The 17,296-nt window shown below is 39.7% G+C and overlaps 1 protein-coding gene across 3 annotated transcripts in view; it reads right to left on the bottom strand.

The window, feature by feature from the left end:
• Nucleotides 1-17,296, bottom strand: part of LOC5515875 (DNA-binding protein RFX2) — a 60,302-nt gene that overhangs the window by 42,470 nt on the left and 536 nt on the right. The window lies entirely within an intron of this gene.

Here is a 17,296-nt window from a genome sequence, read left to right as displayed (position 1 = left end):
ATTTTTTCTTGTTTGGCTTTGCCCGGATGAGAAAATAATTTTCTAATGAATCACCACAGCTCTCCTAAATGCTGTCTTTTCTGAAACCAAATTGATTCCAAAATTGTTTACACTGCTATTCTGGGTCTGTATGACCTGGAATTGATTCGTTTGGCTTCGGGGTGAAAAGACTTATAAAAAACCATCTGACTTTGGGGAGAGGAGTGTTGACTGGCCCTCCCCTCGTGAATTTTCCCCTGGATCTCCCAGAATGCTTTGCAATACGTGAAGATATTTTCGTGGTTGTACAATCCTTCAAGGAATGGACATTGTGTTTTGAGGCCAAGGAAATGTACCTGGAGGATCAGAATAAAGGTATCTATTTGTGTCTTGAGCTGTGTTTGCTGATCTCTCCCCCTTGTGTGGTATTTTGAGCGTTTTATTGAGAGGGGTGATTCTGCTTTTCTCTCCTTGTTCGATTTGAGATTTGTCAAAGAACCTGTGCTATTATTTGGCTTAAGAGTAGATGCCAACACCTTGGTTGGATGCATATCTGCAAGACCATTTATCCCTTAGACTGATGCCTGAGTATCTTCATCTTGTTGTGTTTATTTTGAATTTATGAATTTTTTGGGTTGTGGGTACTTCCCAAAGCCGGTACAGGCCGGTTCAGGGGTCAATGTGTTTACCAACACACCCTAAAAATCATGCTTGCCTCACTGCCTGAGAACAATGCCTTTTTCGCAAGCTTAGGTGCATACAACAGTGTAGGCAAATTCTGCTTGATATACAAACAAGCCTCCTTTAAGTTATGGCTGATATTCTAACAGATAATTTTTATGTTAAAACCATTAGGGAAACCACAGGGAGCCCAAATTCTATAAAAATATTTGCCTTTATAAATTCAAAGCAGCAGTGTCAACCCACTTTTGGTACTTTTCTTGTATATTCACCGTCAAAGTAATCTTATCACAAAACCTTGCCTGAATCTGATGTTTTCTTGGGCATTTTTTTCTAAAAAAGCTATGCATATCATCCCTATCAATGAGTCCAGTCATGTCCAAGTAAAAAAAATTCTATTTTCTAGGTTAAAGATATTCACTTGCTAGAAATGGCATATATGTGATCCAATCCACTGGTGTATGTCACAGCACAAGTCTAAAAAGGTCTAGTTATTTTGATTAAAATCTAGGGGTGGTTGATTAACCCATTGACTTCTGGCTTTTTTGGAGCTGAATTTACAAAAAACAGACTGAAAACAGATACCTCCCCCCCTATTCTGAGTTTTATACAGCCCGTCAAAGTCAAACACAGCTGCACCCAGTCAGCGGTATCCAAGCTTTCCAACAGTGCATTGCGGTCCCCACTTTTAATCCCTCGTCGATGTGCTGAAGCCAGCACAAGTTGATGGTTGCTTGTATTTTTCATCAAAAATACAGCTATGAGCATATTAGGAGAGTGTCTCAGGACATCATGAAGTCTTTTGGGGCATAATTGAGTGCTTTGCTTATGGATATTTGCAAGCAAAGGTGGATTCATGATGATTTTTTCTTGTTTGGCTTTGCCCGGATGAGAAAATAATTTTCTAATGAATCACCACAGCTCTCCTAAATGCTGTCTTTTCTGAAACCAAATTGATTCCAAAATTGTTTACACTGCTATTCTGGGTCTGTATGACCTGGAATTGATTCGTTTGGCTTCGGGGTGAAAAGACTTATAAAAAACCATCTGACTTTGGGGAGAGGAGTGTTGACTGGCCCTCCCCTCGTGAATTTTCCCCTGGATCTCCCAGAATGCTTTGCAATACGTGAAGATATTTTCGTGGTTGTACAATCCTTCAAGGAATGGACATTGTGTTTTGAGGCCAAGGAAATGTACCTGGAGGATCAGAATAAAGGTATCTATTTGTGTCTTGAGCTGTGTTTGCTGATCTCTCCCCCTTGTGTGGTATTTTGAGCGTTTTATTGAGAGGGGTGATTCTGCTTTTCTCTCCTTGTTCGATTTGAGATTTGTCAAAGAACCTGTGCTATTATTTGGCTTAAGAGTAGATGCCAACACCTTGGTTGGATGCATATCTGCAAGACCATTTATCCCTTAGACTGATGCCTGAGTATCTTCATCTTGTTGTGTTTATTTTGAATTTATGAATTTTTTGGGTTGTGGGTACTTCCCAAAGCCGGTACAGGCCGGTTCAGGGGTCAATGTGTTTACCAACACACCCTAAAAATCATGCTTGCCTCACTGCCTGAGAACAATGCCTTTTTCGCAAGCTTAGGTGCATACAACAGTGTAGGCAAATTCTGCTTGATATACAAACAAGCCTCCTTTAAGTTATGGCTGATATTCTAACAGATAATTTTTATGTTAAAACCATTAGGGAAACCACAGGGAGCCCAAATTCTATAAAAATATTTGCCTTTATAAATTCAAAGCAGCAGTGTCAACCCACTTTTGGTACTTTTCTTGTATATTCACCGTCAAAGTAATCTTATCACAAAACCTTGCCTGAATCTGATGTTTTCTTGGGCATTTTTTTCTAAAAAAGCTATGCATATCATCCCTATCAATGAGTCCAGTCATGTCCAAGTAAAAAAAATTCTATTTTCTAGGTTAAAGATATTCACTTGCTAGAAATGGCATATATGTGATCCAATCCACTGGTGTATGTCACAGCACAAGTCTAAAAAGGTCTAGTTATTTTGATTAAAATCTAGGGGTGGTTGATTAACCCATTGACTTCTGGCTTTTTTGGAGCTGAATTTACAAAAAACAGACTGAAAACAGATACCTCCCCCCCTATTCTGAGTTTTATACAGCCCGTCAAAGTCAAACACAGCTGCACCCAGTCAGCGGTATCCAAGCTTTCCAACAGTGCATTGCGGTCCCCACTTTTAATCCCTCGTCGATGTGCTGAAGCCAGCACAAGTTGATGGTTGCTTGTATTTTTCATCAAAAATACAGCTATGAGCATATTAGGAGAGTGTCTCAGGACATCATGAAGTCTTTTGGGGCATAATTGAGTGCTTTGCTTATGGATATTTGCAAGCAAAGGTGGATTCATGATGATTTTTTCTTGTTTGGCTTTGCCCGGATGAGAAAATAATTTTCTAATGAATCACCACAGCTCTCCTAAATGCTGTCTTTTCTGAAACCAAATTGATTCCAAAATTGTTTACACTGCTATTCTGGGTCTGTATGACCTGGAATTGATTCGTTTGGCTTCGGGGTGAAAAGACTTATAAAAAACCATCTGACTTTGGGGAGAGGAGTGTTGACTGGCCCTCCCCTCGTGAATTTTCCCCTGGATCTCCCAGAATGCTTTGCAATACGTGAAGATATTTTCGTGGTTGTACAATCCTTCAAGGAATGGACATTGTGTTTTGAGGCCAAGGAAATGTACCTGGAGGATCAGAATAAAGGTATCTATTTGTGTCTTGAGCTGTGTTTGCTGATCTCTCCCCCTTGTGTGGTATTTTGAGCGTTTTATTGAGAGGGGTGATTCTGCTTTTCTCTCCTTGTTCGATTTGAGATTTGTCAAAGAACCTGTGCTATTATTTGGCTTAAGAGTAGATGCCAACACCTTGGTTGGATGCATATCTGCAAGACCATTTATCCCTTAGACTGATGCCTGAGTATCTTCATCTTGTTGTGTTTATTTTGAATTTATGAATTTTTTGGGTTGTGGGTACTTCCCAAAGCCGGTACAGGCCGGTTCAGGGGTCAATGTGTTTACCAACACACCCTAAAAATCATGCTTGCCTCACTGCCTGAGAACAATGCCTTTTTCGCAAGCTTAGGTGCATACAACAGTGTAGGCAAATTCTGCTTGATATACAAACAAGCCTCCTTTAAGTTATGGCTGATATTCTAACAGATAATTTTTATGTTAAAACCATTAGGGAAACCACAGGGAGCCCAAATTCTATAAAAATATTTGCCTTTATAAATTCAAAGCAGCAGTGTCAACCCACTTTTGGTACTTTTCTTGTATATTCACCGTCAAAGTAATCTTATCACAAAACCTTGCCTGAATCTGATGTTTTCTTGGGCATTTTTTTCTAAAAAAGCTATGCATATCATCCCTATCAATGAGTCCAGTCATGTCCAAGTAAAAAAAATTCTATTTTCTAGGTTAAAGATATTCACTTGCTAGAAATGGCATATATGTGATCCAATCCACTGGTGTATGTCACAGCACAAGTCTAAAAAGGTCTAGTTATTTTGATTAAAATCTAGGGGTGGTTGATTAACCCATTGACTTCTGGCTTTTTTGGAGCTGAATTTACAAAAAACAGACTGAAAACAGATACCTCCCCCCCTATTCTGAGTTTTATACAGCCCGTCAAAGTCAAACACAGCTGCACCCAGTCAGCGGTATCCAAGCTTTCCAACAGTGCATTGCGGTCCCCACTTTTAATCCCTCGTCGATGTGCTGAAGCCAGCACAAGTTGATGGTTGCTTGTATTTTTCATCAAAAATACAGCTATGAGCATATTAGGAGAGTGTCTCAGGACATCATGAAGTCTTTTGGGGCATAATTGAGTGCTTTGCTTATGGATATTTGCAAGCAAAGGTGGATTCATGATGATTTTTTCTTGTTTGGCTTTGCCCGGATGAGAAAATAATTTTCTAATGAATCACCACAGCTCTCCTAAATGCTGTCTTTTCTGAAACCAAATTGATTCCAAAATTGTTTACACTGCTATTCTGGGTCTGTATGACCTGGAATTGATTCGTTTGGCTTCGGGGTGAAAAGACTTATAAAAAACCATCTGACTTTGGGGAGAGGAGTGTTGACTGGCCCTCCCCTCGTGAATTTTCCCCTGGATCTCCCAGAATGCTTTGCAATACGTGAAGATATTTTCGTGGTTGTACAATCCTTCAAGGAATGGACATTGTGTTTTGAGGCCAAGGAAATGTACCTGGAGGATCAGAATAAAGGTATCTATTTGTGTCTTGAGCTGTGTTTGCTGATCTCTCCCCCTTGTGTGGTATTTTGAGCGTTTTATTGAGAGGGGTGATTCTGCTTTTCTCTCCTTGTTCGATTTGAGATTTGTCAAAGAACCTGTGCTATTATTTGGCTTAAGAGTAGATGCCAACACCTTGGTTGGATGCATATCTGCAAGACCATTTATCCCTTAGACTGATGCCTGAGTATCTTCATCTTGTTGTGTTTATTTTGAATTTATGAATTTTTTGGGTTGTGGGTACTTCCCAAAGCCGGTACAGGCCGGTTCAGGGGTCAATGTGTTTACCAACACACCCTAAAAATCATGCTTGCCTCACTGCCTGAGAACAATGCCTTTTTCGCAAGCTTAGGTGCATACAACAGTGTAGGCAAATTCTGCTTGATATACAAACAAGCCTCCTTTAAGTTATGGCTGATATTCTAACAGATAATTTTTATGTTAAAACCATTAGGGAAACCACAGGGAGCCCAAATTCTATAAAAATATTTGCCTTTATAAATTCAAAGCAGCAGTGTCAACCCACTTTTGGTACTTTTCTTGTATATTCACCGTCAAAGTAATCTTATCACAAAACCTTGCCTGAATCTGATGTTTTCTTGGGCATTTTTTTCTAAAAAAGCTATGCATATCATCCCTATCAATGAGTCCAGTCATGTCCAAGTAAAAAAAATTCTATTTTCTAGGTTAAAGATATTCACTTGCTAGAAATGGCATATATGTGATCCAATCCACTGGTGTATGTCACAGCACAAGTCTAAAAAGGTCTAGTTATTTTGATTAAAATCTAGGGGTGGTTGATTAACCCATTGACTTCTGGCTTTTTTGGAGCTGAATTTACAAAAAACAGACTGAAAACAGATACCTCCCCCCCTATTCTGAGTTTTATACAGCCCGTCAAAGTCAAACACAGCTGCACCCAGTCAGCGGTATCCAAGCTTTCCAACAGTGCATTGCGGTCCCCACTTTTAATCCCTCGTCGATGTGCTGAAGCCAGCACAAGTTGATGGTTGCTTGTATTTTTCATCAAAAATACAGCTATGAGCATATTAGGAGAGTGTCTCAGGACATCATGAAGTCTTTTGGGGCATAATTGAGTGCTTTGCTTATGGATATTTGCAAGCAAAGGTGGATTCATGATGATTTTTTCTTGTTTGGCTTTGCCCGGATGAGAAAATAATTTTCTAATGAATCACCACAGCTCTCCTAAATGCTGTCTTTTCTGAAACCAAATTGATTCCAAAATTGTTTACACTGCTATTCTGGGTCTGTATGACCTGGAATTGATTCGTTTGGCTTCGGGGTGAAAAGACTTATAAAAAACCATCTGACTTTGGGGAGAGGAGTGTTGACTGGCCCTCCCCTCGTGAATTTTCCCCTGGATCTCCCAGAATGCTTTGCAATACGTGAAGATATTTTCGTGGTTGTACAATCCTTCAAGGAATGGACATTGTGTTTTGAGGCCAAGGAAATGTACCTGGAGGATCAGAATAAAGGTATCTATTTGTGTCTTGAGCTGTGTTTGCTGATCTCTCCCCCTTGTGTGGTATTTTGAGCGTTTTATTGAGAGGGGTGATTCTGCTTTTCTCTCCTTGTTCGATTTGAGATTTGTCAAAGAACCTGTGCTATTATTTGGCTTAAGAGTAGATGCCAACACCTTGGTTGGATGCATATCTGCAAGACCATTTATCCCTTAGACTGATGCCTGAGTATCTTCATCTTGTTGTGTTTATTTTGAATTTATGAATTTTTTGGGTTGTGGGTACTTCCCAAAGCCGGTACAGGCCGGTTCAGGGGTCAATGTGTTTACCAACACACCCTAAAAATCATGCTTGCCTCACTGCCTGAGAACAATGCCTTTTTCGCAAGCTTAGGTGCATACAACAGTGTAGGCAAATTCTGCTTGATATACAAACAAGCCTCCTTTAAGTTATGGCTGATATTCTAACAGATAATTTTTATGTTAAAACCATTAGGGAAACCACAGGGAGCCCAAATTCTATAAAAATATTTGCCTTTATAAATTCAAAGCAGCAGTGTCAACCCACTTTTGGTACTTTTCTTGTATATTCACCGTCAAAGTAATCTTATCACAAAACCTTGCCTGAATCTGATGTTTTCTTGGGCATTTTTTTCTAAAAAAGCTATGCATATCATCCCTATCAATGAGTCCAGTCATGTCCAAGTAAAAAAAATTCTATTTTCTAGGTTAAAGATATTCACTTGCTAGAAATGGCATATATGTGATCCAATCCACTGGTGTATGTCACAGCACAAGTCTAAAAAGGTCTAGTTATTTTGATTAAAATCTAGGGGTGGTTGATTAACCCATTGACTTCTGGCTTTTTTGGAGCTGAATTTACAAAAAACAGACTGAAAACAGATACCTCCCCCCCTATTCTGAGTTTTATACAGCCCGTCAAAGTCAAACACAGCTGCACCCAGTCAGCGGTATCCAAGCTTTCCAACAGTGCATTGCGGTCCCCACTTTTAATCCCTCGTCGATGTGCTGAAGCCAGCACAAGTTGATGGTTGCTTGTATTTTTCATCAAAAATACAGCTATGAGCATATTAGGAGAGTGTCTCAGGACATCATGAAGTCTTTTGGGGCATAATTGAGTGCTTTGCTTATGGATATTTGCAAGCAAAGGTGGATTCATGATGATTTTTTCTTGTTTGGCTTTGCCCGGATGAGAAAATAATTTTCTAATGAATCACCACAGCTCTCCTAAATGCTGTCTTTTCTGAAACCAAATTGATTCCAAAATTGTTTACACTGCTATTCTGGGTCTGTATGACCTGGAATTGATTCGTTTGGCTTCGGGGTGAAAAGACTTATAAAAAACCATCTGACTTTGGGGAGAGGAGTGTTGACTGGCCCTCCCCTCGTGAATTTTCCCCTGGATCTCCCAGAATGCTTTGCAATACGTGAAGATATTTTCGTGGTTGTACAATCCTTCAAGGAATGGACATTGTGTTTTGAGGCCAAGGAAATGTACCTGGAGGATCAGAATAAAGGTATCTATTTGTGTCTTGAGCTGTGTTTGCTGATCTCTCCCCCTTGTGTGGTATTTTGAGCGTTTTATTGAGAGGGGTGATTCTGCTTTTCTCTCCTTGTTCGATTTGAGATTTGTCAAAGAACCTGTGCTATTATTTGGCTTAAGAGTAGATGCCAACACCTTGGTTGGATGCATATCTGCAAGACCATTTATCCCTTAGACTGATGCCTGAGTATCTTCATCTTGTTGTGTTTATTTTGAATTTATGAATTTTTTGGGTTGTGGGTACTTCCCAAAGCCGGTACAGGCCGGTTCAGGGGTCAATGTGTTTACCAACACACCCTAAAAATCATGCTTGCCTCACTGCCTGAGAACAATGCCTTTTTCGCAAGCTTAGGTGCATACAACAGTGTAGGCAAATTCTGCTTGATATACAAACAAGCCTCCTTTAAGTTATGGCTGATATTCTAACAGATAATTTTTATGTTAAAACCATTAGGGAAACCACAGGGAGCCCAAATTCTATAAAAATATTTGCCTTTATAAATTCAAAGCAGCAGTGTCAACCCACTTTTGGTACTTTTCTTGTATATTCACCGTCAAAGTAATCTTATCACAAAACCTTGCCTGAATCTGATGTTTTCTTGGGCATTTTTTTCTAAAAAAGCTATGCATATCATCCCTATCAATGAGTCCAGTCATGTCCAAGTAAAAAAAATTCTATTTTCTAGGTTAAAGATATTCACTTGCTAGAAATGGCATATATGTGATCCAATCCACTGGTGTATGTCACAGCACAAGTCTAAAAAGGTCTAGTTATTTTGATTAAAATCTAGGGGTGGTTGATTAACCCATTGACTTCTGGCTTTTTTGGAGCTGAATTTACAAAAAACAGACTGAAAACAGATACCTCCCCCCCTATTCTGAGTTTTATACAGCCCGTCAAAGTCAAACACAGCTGCACCCAGTCAGCGGTATCCAAGCTTTCCAACAGTGCATTGCGGTCCCCACTTTTAATCCCTCGTCGATGTGCTGAAGCCAGCACAAGTTGATGGTTGCTTGTATTTTTCATCAAAAATACAGCTATGAGCATATTAGGAGAGTGTCTCAGGACATCATGAAGTCTTTTGGGGCATAATTGAGTGCTTTGCTTATGGATATTTGCAAGCAAAGGTGGATTCATGATGATTTTTTCTTGTTTGGCTTTGCCCGGATGAGAAAATAATTTTCTAATGAATCACCACAGCTCTCCTAAATGCTGTCTTTTCTGAAACCAAATTGATTCCAAAATTGTTTACACTGCTATTCTGGGTCTGTATGACCTGGAATTGATTCGTTTGGCTTCGGGGTGAAAAGACTTATAAAAAACCATCTGACTTTGGGGAGAGGAGTGTTGACTGGCCCTCCCCTCGTGAATTTTCCCCTGGATCTCCCAGAATGCTTTGCAATACGTGAAGATATTTTCGTGGTTGTACAATCCTTCAAGGAATGGACATTGTGTTTTGAGGCCAAGGAAATGTACCTGGAGGATCAGAATAAAGGTATCTATTTGTGTCTTGAGCTGTGTTTGCTGATCTCTCCCCCTTGTGTGGTATTTTGAGCGTTTTATTGAGAGGGGTGATTCTGCTTTTCTCTCCTTGTTCGATTTGAGATTTGTCAAAGAACCTGTGCTATTATTTGGCTTAAGAGTAGATGCCAACACCTTGGTTGGATGCATATCTGCAAGACCATTTATCCCTTAGACTGATGCCTGAGTATCTTCATCTTGTTGTGTTTATTTTGAATTTATGAATTTTTTGGGTTGTGGGTACTTCCCAAAGCCGGTACAGGCCGGTTCAGGGGTCAATGTGTTTACCAACACACCCTAAAAATCATGCTTGCCTCACTGCCTGAGAACAATGCCTTTTTCGCAAGCTTAGGTGCATACAACAGTGTAGGCAAATTCTGCTTGATATACAAACAAGCCTCCTTTAAGTTATGGCTGATATTCTAACAGATAATTTTTATGTTAAAACCATTAGGGAAACCACAGGGAGCCCAAATTCTATAAAAATATTTGCCTTTATAAATTCAAAGCAGCAGTGTCAACCCACTTTTGGTACTTTTCTTGTATATTCACCGTCAAAGTAATCTTATCACAAAACCTTGCCTGAATCTGATGTTTTCTTGGGCATTTTTTTCTAAAAAAGCTATGCATATCATCCCTATCAATGAGTCCAGTCATGTCCAAGTAAAAAAAATTCTATTTTCTAGGTTAAAGATATTCACTTGCTAGAAATGGCATATATGTGATCCAATCCACTGGTGTATGTCACAGCACAAGTCTAAAAAGGTCTAGTTATTTTGATTAAAATCTAGGGGTGGTTGATTAACCCATTGACTTCTGGCTTTTTTGGAGCTGAATTTACAAAAAACAGACTGAAAACAGATACCTCCCCCCCTATTCTGAGTTTTATACAGCCCGTCAAAGTCAAACACAGCTGCACCCAGTCAGCGGTATCCAAGCTTTCCAACAGTGCATTGCGGTCCCCACTTTTAATCCCTCGTCGATGTGCTGAAGCCAGCACAAGTTGATGGTTGCTTGTATTTTTCATCAAAAATACAGCTATGAGCATATTAGGAGAGTGTCTCAGGACATCATGAAGTCTTTTGGGGCATAATTGAGTGCTTTGCTTATGGATATTTGCAAGCAAAGGTGGATTCATGATGATTTTTTCTTGTTTGGCTTTGCCCGGATGAGAAAATAATTTTCTAATGAATCACCACAGCTCTCCTAAATGCTGTCTTTTCTGAAACCAAATTGATTCCAAAATTGTTTACACTGCTATTCTGGGTCTGTATGACCTGGAATTGATTCGTTTGGCTTCGGGGTGAAAAGACTTATAAAAAACCATCTGACTTTGGGGAGAGGAGTGTTGACTGGCCCTCCCCTCGTGAATTTTCCCCTGGATCTCCCAGAATGCTTTGCAATACGTGAAGATATTTTCGTGGTTGTACAATCCTTCAAGGAATGGACATTGTGTTTTGAGGCCAAGGAAATGTACCTGGAGGATCAGAATAAAGGTATCTATTTGTGTCTTGAGCTGTGTTTGCTGATCTCTCCCCCTTGTGTGGTATTTTGAGCGTTTTATTGAGAGGGGTGATTCTGCTTTTCTCTCCTTGTTCGATTTGAGATTTGTCAAAGAACCTGTGCTATTATTTGGCTTAAGAGTAGATGCCAACACCTTGGTTGGATGCATATCTGCAAGACCATTTATCCCTTAGACTGATGCCTGAGTATCTTCATCTTGTTGTGTTTATTTTGAATTTATGAATTTTTTGGGTTGTGGGTACTTCCCAAAGCCGGTACAGGCCGGTTCAGGGGTCAATGTGTTTACCAACACACCCTAAAAATCATGCTTGCCTCACTGCCTGAGAACAATGCCTTTTTCGCAAGCTTAGGTGCATACAACAGTGTAGGCAAATTCTGCTTGATATACAAACAAGCCTCCTTTAAGTTATGGCTGATATTCTAACAGATAATTTTTATGTTAAAACCATTAGGGAAACCACAGGGAGCCCAAATTCTATAAAAATATTTGCCTTTATAAATTCAAAGCAGCAGTGTCAACCCACTTTTGGTACTTTTCTTGTATATTCACCGTCAAAGTAATCTTATCACAAAACCTTGCCTGAATCTGATGTTTTCTTGGGCATTTTTTTCTAAAAAAGCTATGCATATCATCCCTATCAATGAGTCCAGTCATGTCCAAGTAAAAAAAATTCTATTTTCTAGGTTAAAGATATTCACTTGCTAGAAATGGCATATATGTGATCCAATCCACTGGTGTATGTCACAGCACAAGTCTAAAAAGGTCTAGTTATTTTGATTAAAATCTAGGGGTGGTTGATTAACCCATTGACTTCTGGCTTTTTTGGAGCTGAATTTACAAAAAACAGACTGAAAACAGATACCTCCCCCCCTATTCTGAGTTTTATACAGCCCGTCAAAGTCAAACACAGCTGCACCCAGTCAGCGGTATCCAAGCTTTCCAACAGTGCATTGCGGTCCCCACTTTTAATCCCTCGTCGATGTGCTGAAGCCAGCACAAGTTGATGGTTGCTTGTATTTTTCATCAAAAATACAGCTATGAGCATATTAGGAGAGTGTCTCAGGACATCATGAAGTCTTTTGGGGCATAATTGAGTGCTTTGCTTATGGATATTTGCAAGCAAAGGTGGATTCATGATGATTTTTTCTTGTTTGGCTTTGCCCGGATGAGAAAATAATTTTCTAATGAATCACCACAGCTCTCCTAAATGCTGTCTTTTCTGAAACCAAATTGATTCCAAAATTGTTTACACTGCTATTCTGGGTCTGTATGACCTGGAATTGATTCGTTTGGCTTCGGGGTGAAAAGACTTATAAAAAACCATCTGACTTTGGGGAGAGGAGTGTTGACTGGCCCTCCCCTCGTGAATTTTCCCCTGGATCTCCCAGAATGCTTTGCAATACGTGAAGATATTTTCGTGGTTGTACAATCCTTCAAGGAATGGACATTGTGTTTTGAGGCCAAGGAAATGTACCTGGAGGATCAGAATAAAGGTATCTATTTGTGTCTTGAGCTGTGTTTGCTGATCTCTCCCCCTTGTGTGGTATTTTGAGCGTTTTATTGAGAGGGGTGATTCTGCTTTTCTCTCCTTGTTCGATTTGAGATTTGTCAAAGAACCTGTGCTATTATTTGGCTTAAGAGTAGATGCCAACACCTTGGTTGGATGCATATCTGCAAGACCATTTATCCCTTAGACTGATGCCTGAGTATCTTCATCTTGTTGTGTTTATTTTGAATTTATGAATTTTTTGGGTTGTGGGTACTTCCCAAAGCCGGTACAGGCCGGTTCAGGGGTCAATGTGTTTACCAACACACCCTAAAAATCATGCTTGCCTCACTGCCTGAGAACAATGCCTTTTTCGCAAGCTTAGGTGCATACAACAGTGTAGGCAAATTCTGCTTGATATACAAACAAGCCTCCTTTAAGTTATGGCTGATATTCTAACAGATAATTTTTATGTTAAAACCATTAGGGAAACCACAGGGAGCCCAAATTCTATAAAAATATTTGCCTTTATAAATTCAAAGCAGCAGTGTCAACCCACTTTTGGTACTTTTCTTGTATATTCACCGTCAAAGTAATCTTATCACAAAACCTTGCCTGAATCTGATGTTTTCTTGGGCATTTTTTTCTAAAAAAGCTATGCATATCATCCCTATCAATGAGTCCAGTCATGTCCAAGTAAAAAAAATTCTATTTTCTAGGTTAAAGATATTCACTTGCTAGAAATGGCATATATGTGATCCAATCCACTGGTGTATGTCACAGCACAAGTCTAAAAAGGTCTAGTTATTTTGATTAAAATCTAGGGGTGGTTGATTAACCCATTGACTTCTGGCTTTTTTGGAGCTGAATTTACAAAAAACAGACTGAAAACAGATACCTCCCCCCCTATTCTGAGTTTTATACAGCCCGTCAAAGTCAAACACAGCTGCACCCAGTCAGCGGTATCCAAGCTTTCCAACAGTGCATTGCGGTCCCCACTTTTAATCCCTCGTCGATGTGCTGAAGCCAGCACAAGTTGATGGTTGCTTGTATTTTTCATCAAAAATACAGCTATGAGCATATTAGGAGAGTGTCTCAGGACATCATGAAGTCTTTTGGGGCATAATTGAGTGCTTTGCTTATGGATATTTGCAAGCAAAGGTGGATTCATGATGATTTTTTCTTGTTTGGCTTTGCCCGGATGAGAAAATAATTTTCTAATGAATCACCACAGCTCTCCTAAATGCTGTCTTTTCTGAAACCAAATTGATTCCAAAATTGTTTACACTGCTATTCTGGGTCTGTATGACCTGGAATTGATTCGTTTGGCTTCGGGGTGAAAAGACTTATAAAAAACCATCTGACTTTGGGGAGAGGAGTGTTGACTGGCCCTCCCCTCGTGAATTTTCCCCTGGATCTCCCAGAATGCTTTGCAATACGTGAAGATATTTTCGTGGTTGTACAATCCTTCAAGGAATGGACATTGTGTTTTGAGGCCAAGGAAATGTACCTGGAGGATCAGAATAAAGGTATCTATTTGTGTCTTGAGCTGTGTTTGCTGATCTCTCCCCCTTGTGTGGTATTTTGAGCGTTTTATTGAGAGGGGTGATTCTGCTTTTCTCTCCTTGTTCGATTTGAGATTTGTCAAAGAACCTGTGCTATTATTTGGCTTAAGAGTAGATGCCAACACCTTGGTTGGATGCATATCTGCAAGACCATTTATCCCTTAGACTGATGCCTGAGTATCTTCATCTTGTTGTGTTTATTTTGAATTTATGAATTTTTTGGGTTGTGGGTACTTCCCAAAGCCGGTACAGGCCGGTTCAGGGGTCAATGTGTTTACCAACACACCCTAAAAATCATGCTTGCCTCACTGCCTGAGAACAATGCCTTTTTCGCAAGCTTAGGTGCATACAACAGTGTAGGCAAATTCTGCTTGATATACAAACAAGCCTCCTTTAAGTTATGGCTGATATTCTAACAGATAATTTTTATGTTAAAACCATTAGGGAAACCACAGGGAGCCCAAATTCTATAAAAATATTTGCCTTTATAAATTCAAAGCAGCAGTGTCAACCCACTTTTGGTACTTTTCTTGTATATTCACCGTCAAAGTAATCTTATCACAAAACCTTGCCTGAATCTGATGTTTTCTTGGGCATTTTTTTCTAAAAAAGCTATGCATATCATCCCTATCAATGAGTCCAGTCATGTCCAAGTAAAAAAAATTCTATTTTCTAGGTTAAAGATATTCACTTGCTAGAAATGGCATATATGTGATCCAATCCACTGGTGTATGTCACAGCACAAGTCTAAAAAGGTCTAGTTATTTTGATTAAAATCTAGGGGTGGTTGATTAACCCATTGACTTCTGGCTTTTTTGGAGCTGAATTTACAAAAAACAGACTGAAAACAGATACCTCCCCCCCTATTCTGAGTTTTATACAGCCCGTCAAAGTCAAACACAGCTGCACCCAGTCAGCGGTATCCAAGCTTTCCAACAGTGCATTGCGGTCCCCACTTTTAATCCCTCGTCGATGTGCTGAAGCCAGCACAAGTTGATGGTTGCTTGTATTTTTCATCAAAAATACAGCTATGAGCATATTAGGAGAGTGTCTCAGGACATCATGAAGTCTTTTGGGGCATAATTGAGTGCTTTGCTTATGGATATTTGCAAGCAAAGGTGGATTCATGATGATTTTTTCTTGTTTGGCTTTGCCCGGATGAGAAAATAATTTTCTAATGAATCACCACAGCTCTCCTAAATGCTGTCTTTTCTGAAACCAAATTGATTCCAAAATTGTTTACACTGCTATTCTGGGTCTGTATGACCTGGAATTGATTCGTTTGGCTTCGGGGTGAAAAGACTTATAAAAAACCATCTGACTTTGGGGAGAGGAGTGTTGACTGGCCCTCCCCTCGTGAATTTTCCCCTGGATCTCCCAGAATGCTTTGCAATACGTGAAGATATTTTCGTGGTTGTACAATCCTTCAAGGAATGGACATTGTGTTTTGAGGCCAAGGAAATGTACCTGGAGGATCAGAATAAAGGTATCTATTTGTGTCTTGAGCTGTGTTTGCTGATCTCTCCCCCTTGTGTGGTATTTTGAGCGTTTTATTGAGAGGGGTGATTCTGCTTTTCTCTCCTTGTTCGATTTGAGATTTGTCAAAGAACCTGTGCTATTATTTGGCTTAAGAGTAGATGCCAACACCTTGGTTGGATGCATATCTGCAAGACCATTTATCCCTTAGACTGATGCCTGAGTATCTTCATCTTGTTGTGTTTATTTTGAATTTATGAATTTTTTGGGTTGTGGGTACTTCCCAAAGCCGGTACAGGCCGGTTCAGGGGTCAATGTGTTTACCAACACACCCTAAAAATCATGCTTGCCTCACTGCCTGAGAACAATGCCTTTTTCGCAAGCTTAGGTGCATACAACAGTGTAGGCAAATTCTGCTTGATATACAAACAAGCCTCCTTTAAGTTATGGCTGATATTCTAACAGATAATTTTTATGTTAAAACCATTAGGGAAACCACAGGGAGCCCAAATTCTATAAAAATATTTGCCTTTATAAATTCAAAGCAGCAGTGTCAACCCACTTTTGGTACTTTTCTTGTATATTCACCGTCAAAGTAATCTTATCACAAAACCTTGCCTGAATCTGATGTTTTCTTGGGCATTTTTTTCTAAAAAAGCTATGCATATCATCCCTATCAATGAGTCCAGTCATGTCCAAGTAAAAAAAATTCTATTTTCTAGGTTAAAGATATTCACTTGCTAGAAATGGCATATATGTGATCCAATCCACTGGTGTATGTCACAGCACAAGTCTAAAAAGGTCTAGTTATTTTGATTAAAATCTAGGGGTGGTTGATTAACCCATTGACTTCTGGCTTTTTTGGAGCTGAATTTACAAAAAACAGACTGAAAACAGATACCTCCCCCCCTATTCTGAGTTTTATACAGCCCGTCAAAGTCAAACACAGCTGCACCCAGTCAGCGGTATCCAAGCTTTCCAACAGTGCATTGCGGTCCCCACTTTTAATCCCTCGTCGATGTGCTGAAGCCAGCACAAGTTGATGGTTGCTTGTATTTTTCATCAAAAATACAGCTATGAGCATATTAGGAGAGTGTCTCAGGACATCATGAAGTCTTTTGGGGCATAATTGAGTGCTTTGCTTATGGATATTTGCAAGCAAAGGTGGATTCATGATGATTTTTTCTTGTTTGGCTTTGCCCGGATGAGAAAATAATTTTCTAATGAATCACCACAGCTCTCCTAAATGCTGTCTTTTCTGAAACCAAATTGATTCCAAAATTGTTTACACTGCTATTCTGGGTCTGTATGACCTGGAATTGATTCGTTTGGCTTCGGGGTGAAAAGACTTATAAAAAACCATCTGACTTTGGGGAGAGGAGTGTTGACTGGCCCTCCCCTCGTGAATTTTCCCCTGGATCTCCCAGAATGCTTTGCAATACGTGAAGATATTTTCGTGGTTGTACAATCCTTCAAGGAATGGACATTGTGTTTTGAGGCCAAGGAAATGTACCTAGAGGATGAGAATAAAGGTATCTATTTGTGTCTAGAGCTGTGTTTGCTGATCTCTCTCCCTTGTGTGGTATTTTGAGCGTTTTATTGAGAGGGGTGATTCTGCTTTTCTCCCCTTGTTCGATTTGAGATTTGTCAAAGAACCTGTGCTATTATTTGGCTTAAGAGTAGATGCCAACACCTTGGTTGGATGCATATCTGCAAGACCATTTATCCCTTA

This window comes from Nematostella vectensis, chromosome 1 (assembly GCF_932526225.1).
Source record: "Nematostella vectensis chromosome 1, jaNemVect1.1, whole genome shotgun sequence".
NCBI classification, from domain to species: Eukaryota; Metazoa; Cnidaria; class Anthozoa; order Actiniaria; family Edwardsiidae; genus Nematostella; species Nematostella vectensis.
Note: the sequence above shows the minus strand (reverse complement) of the source record. Positions and strands in the feature narration are given on the sequence as shown.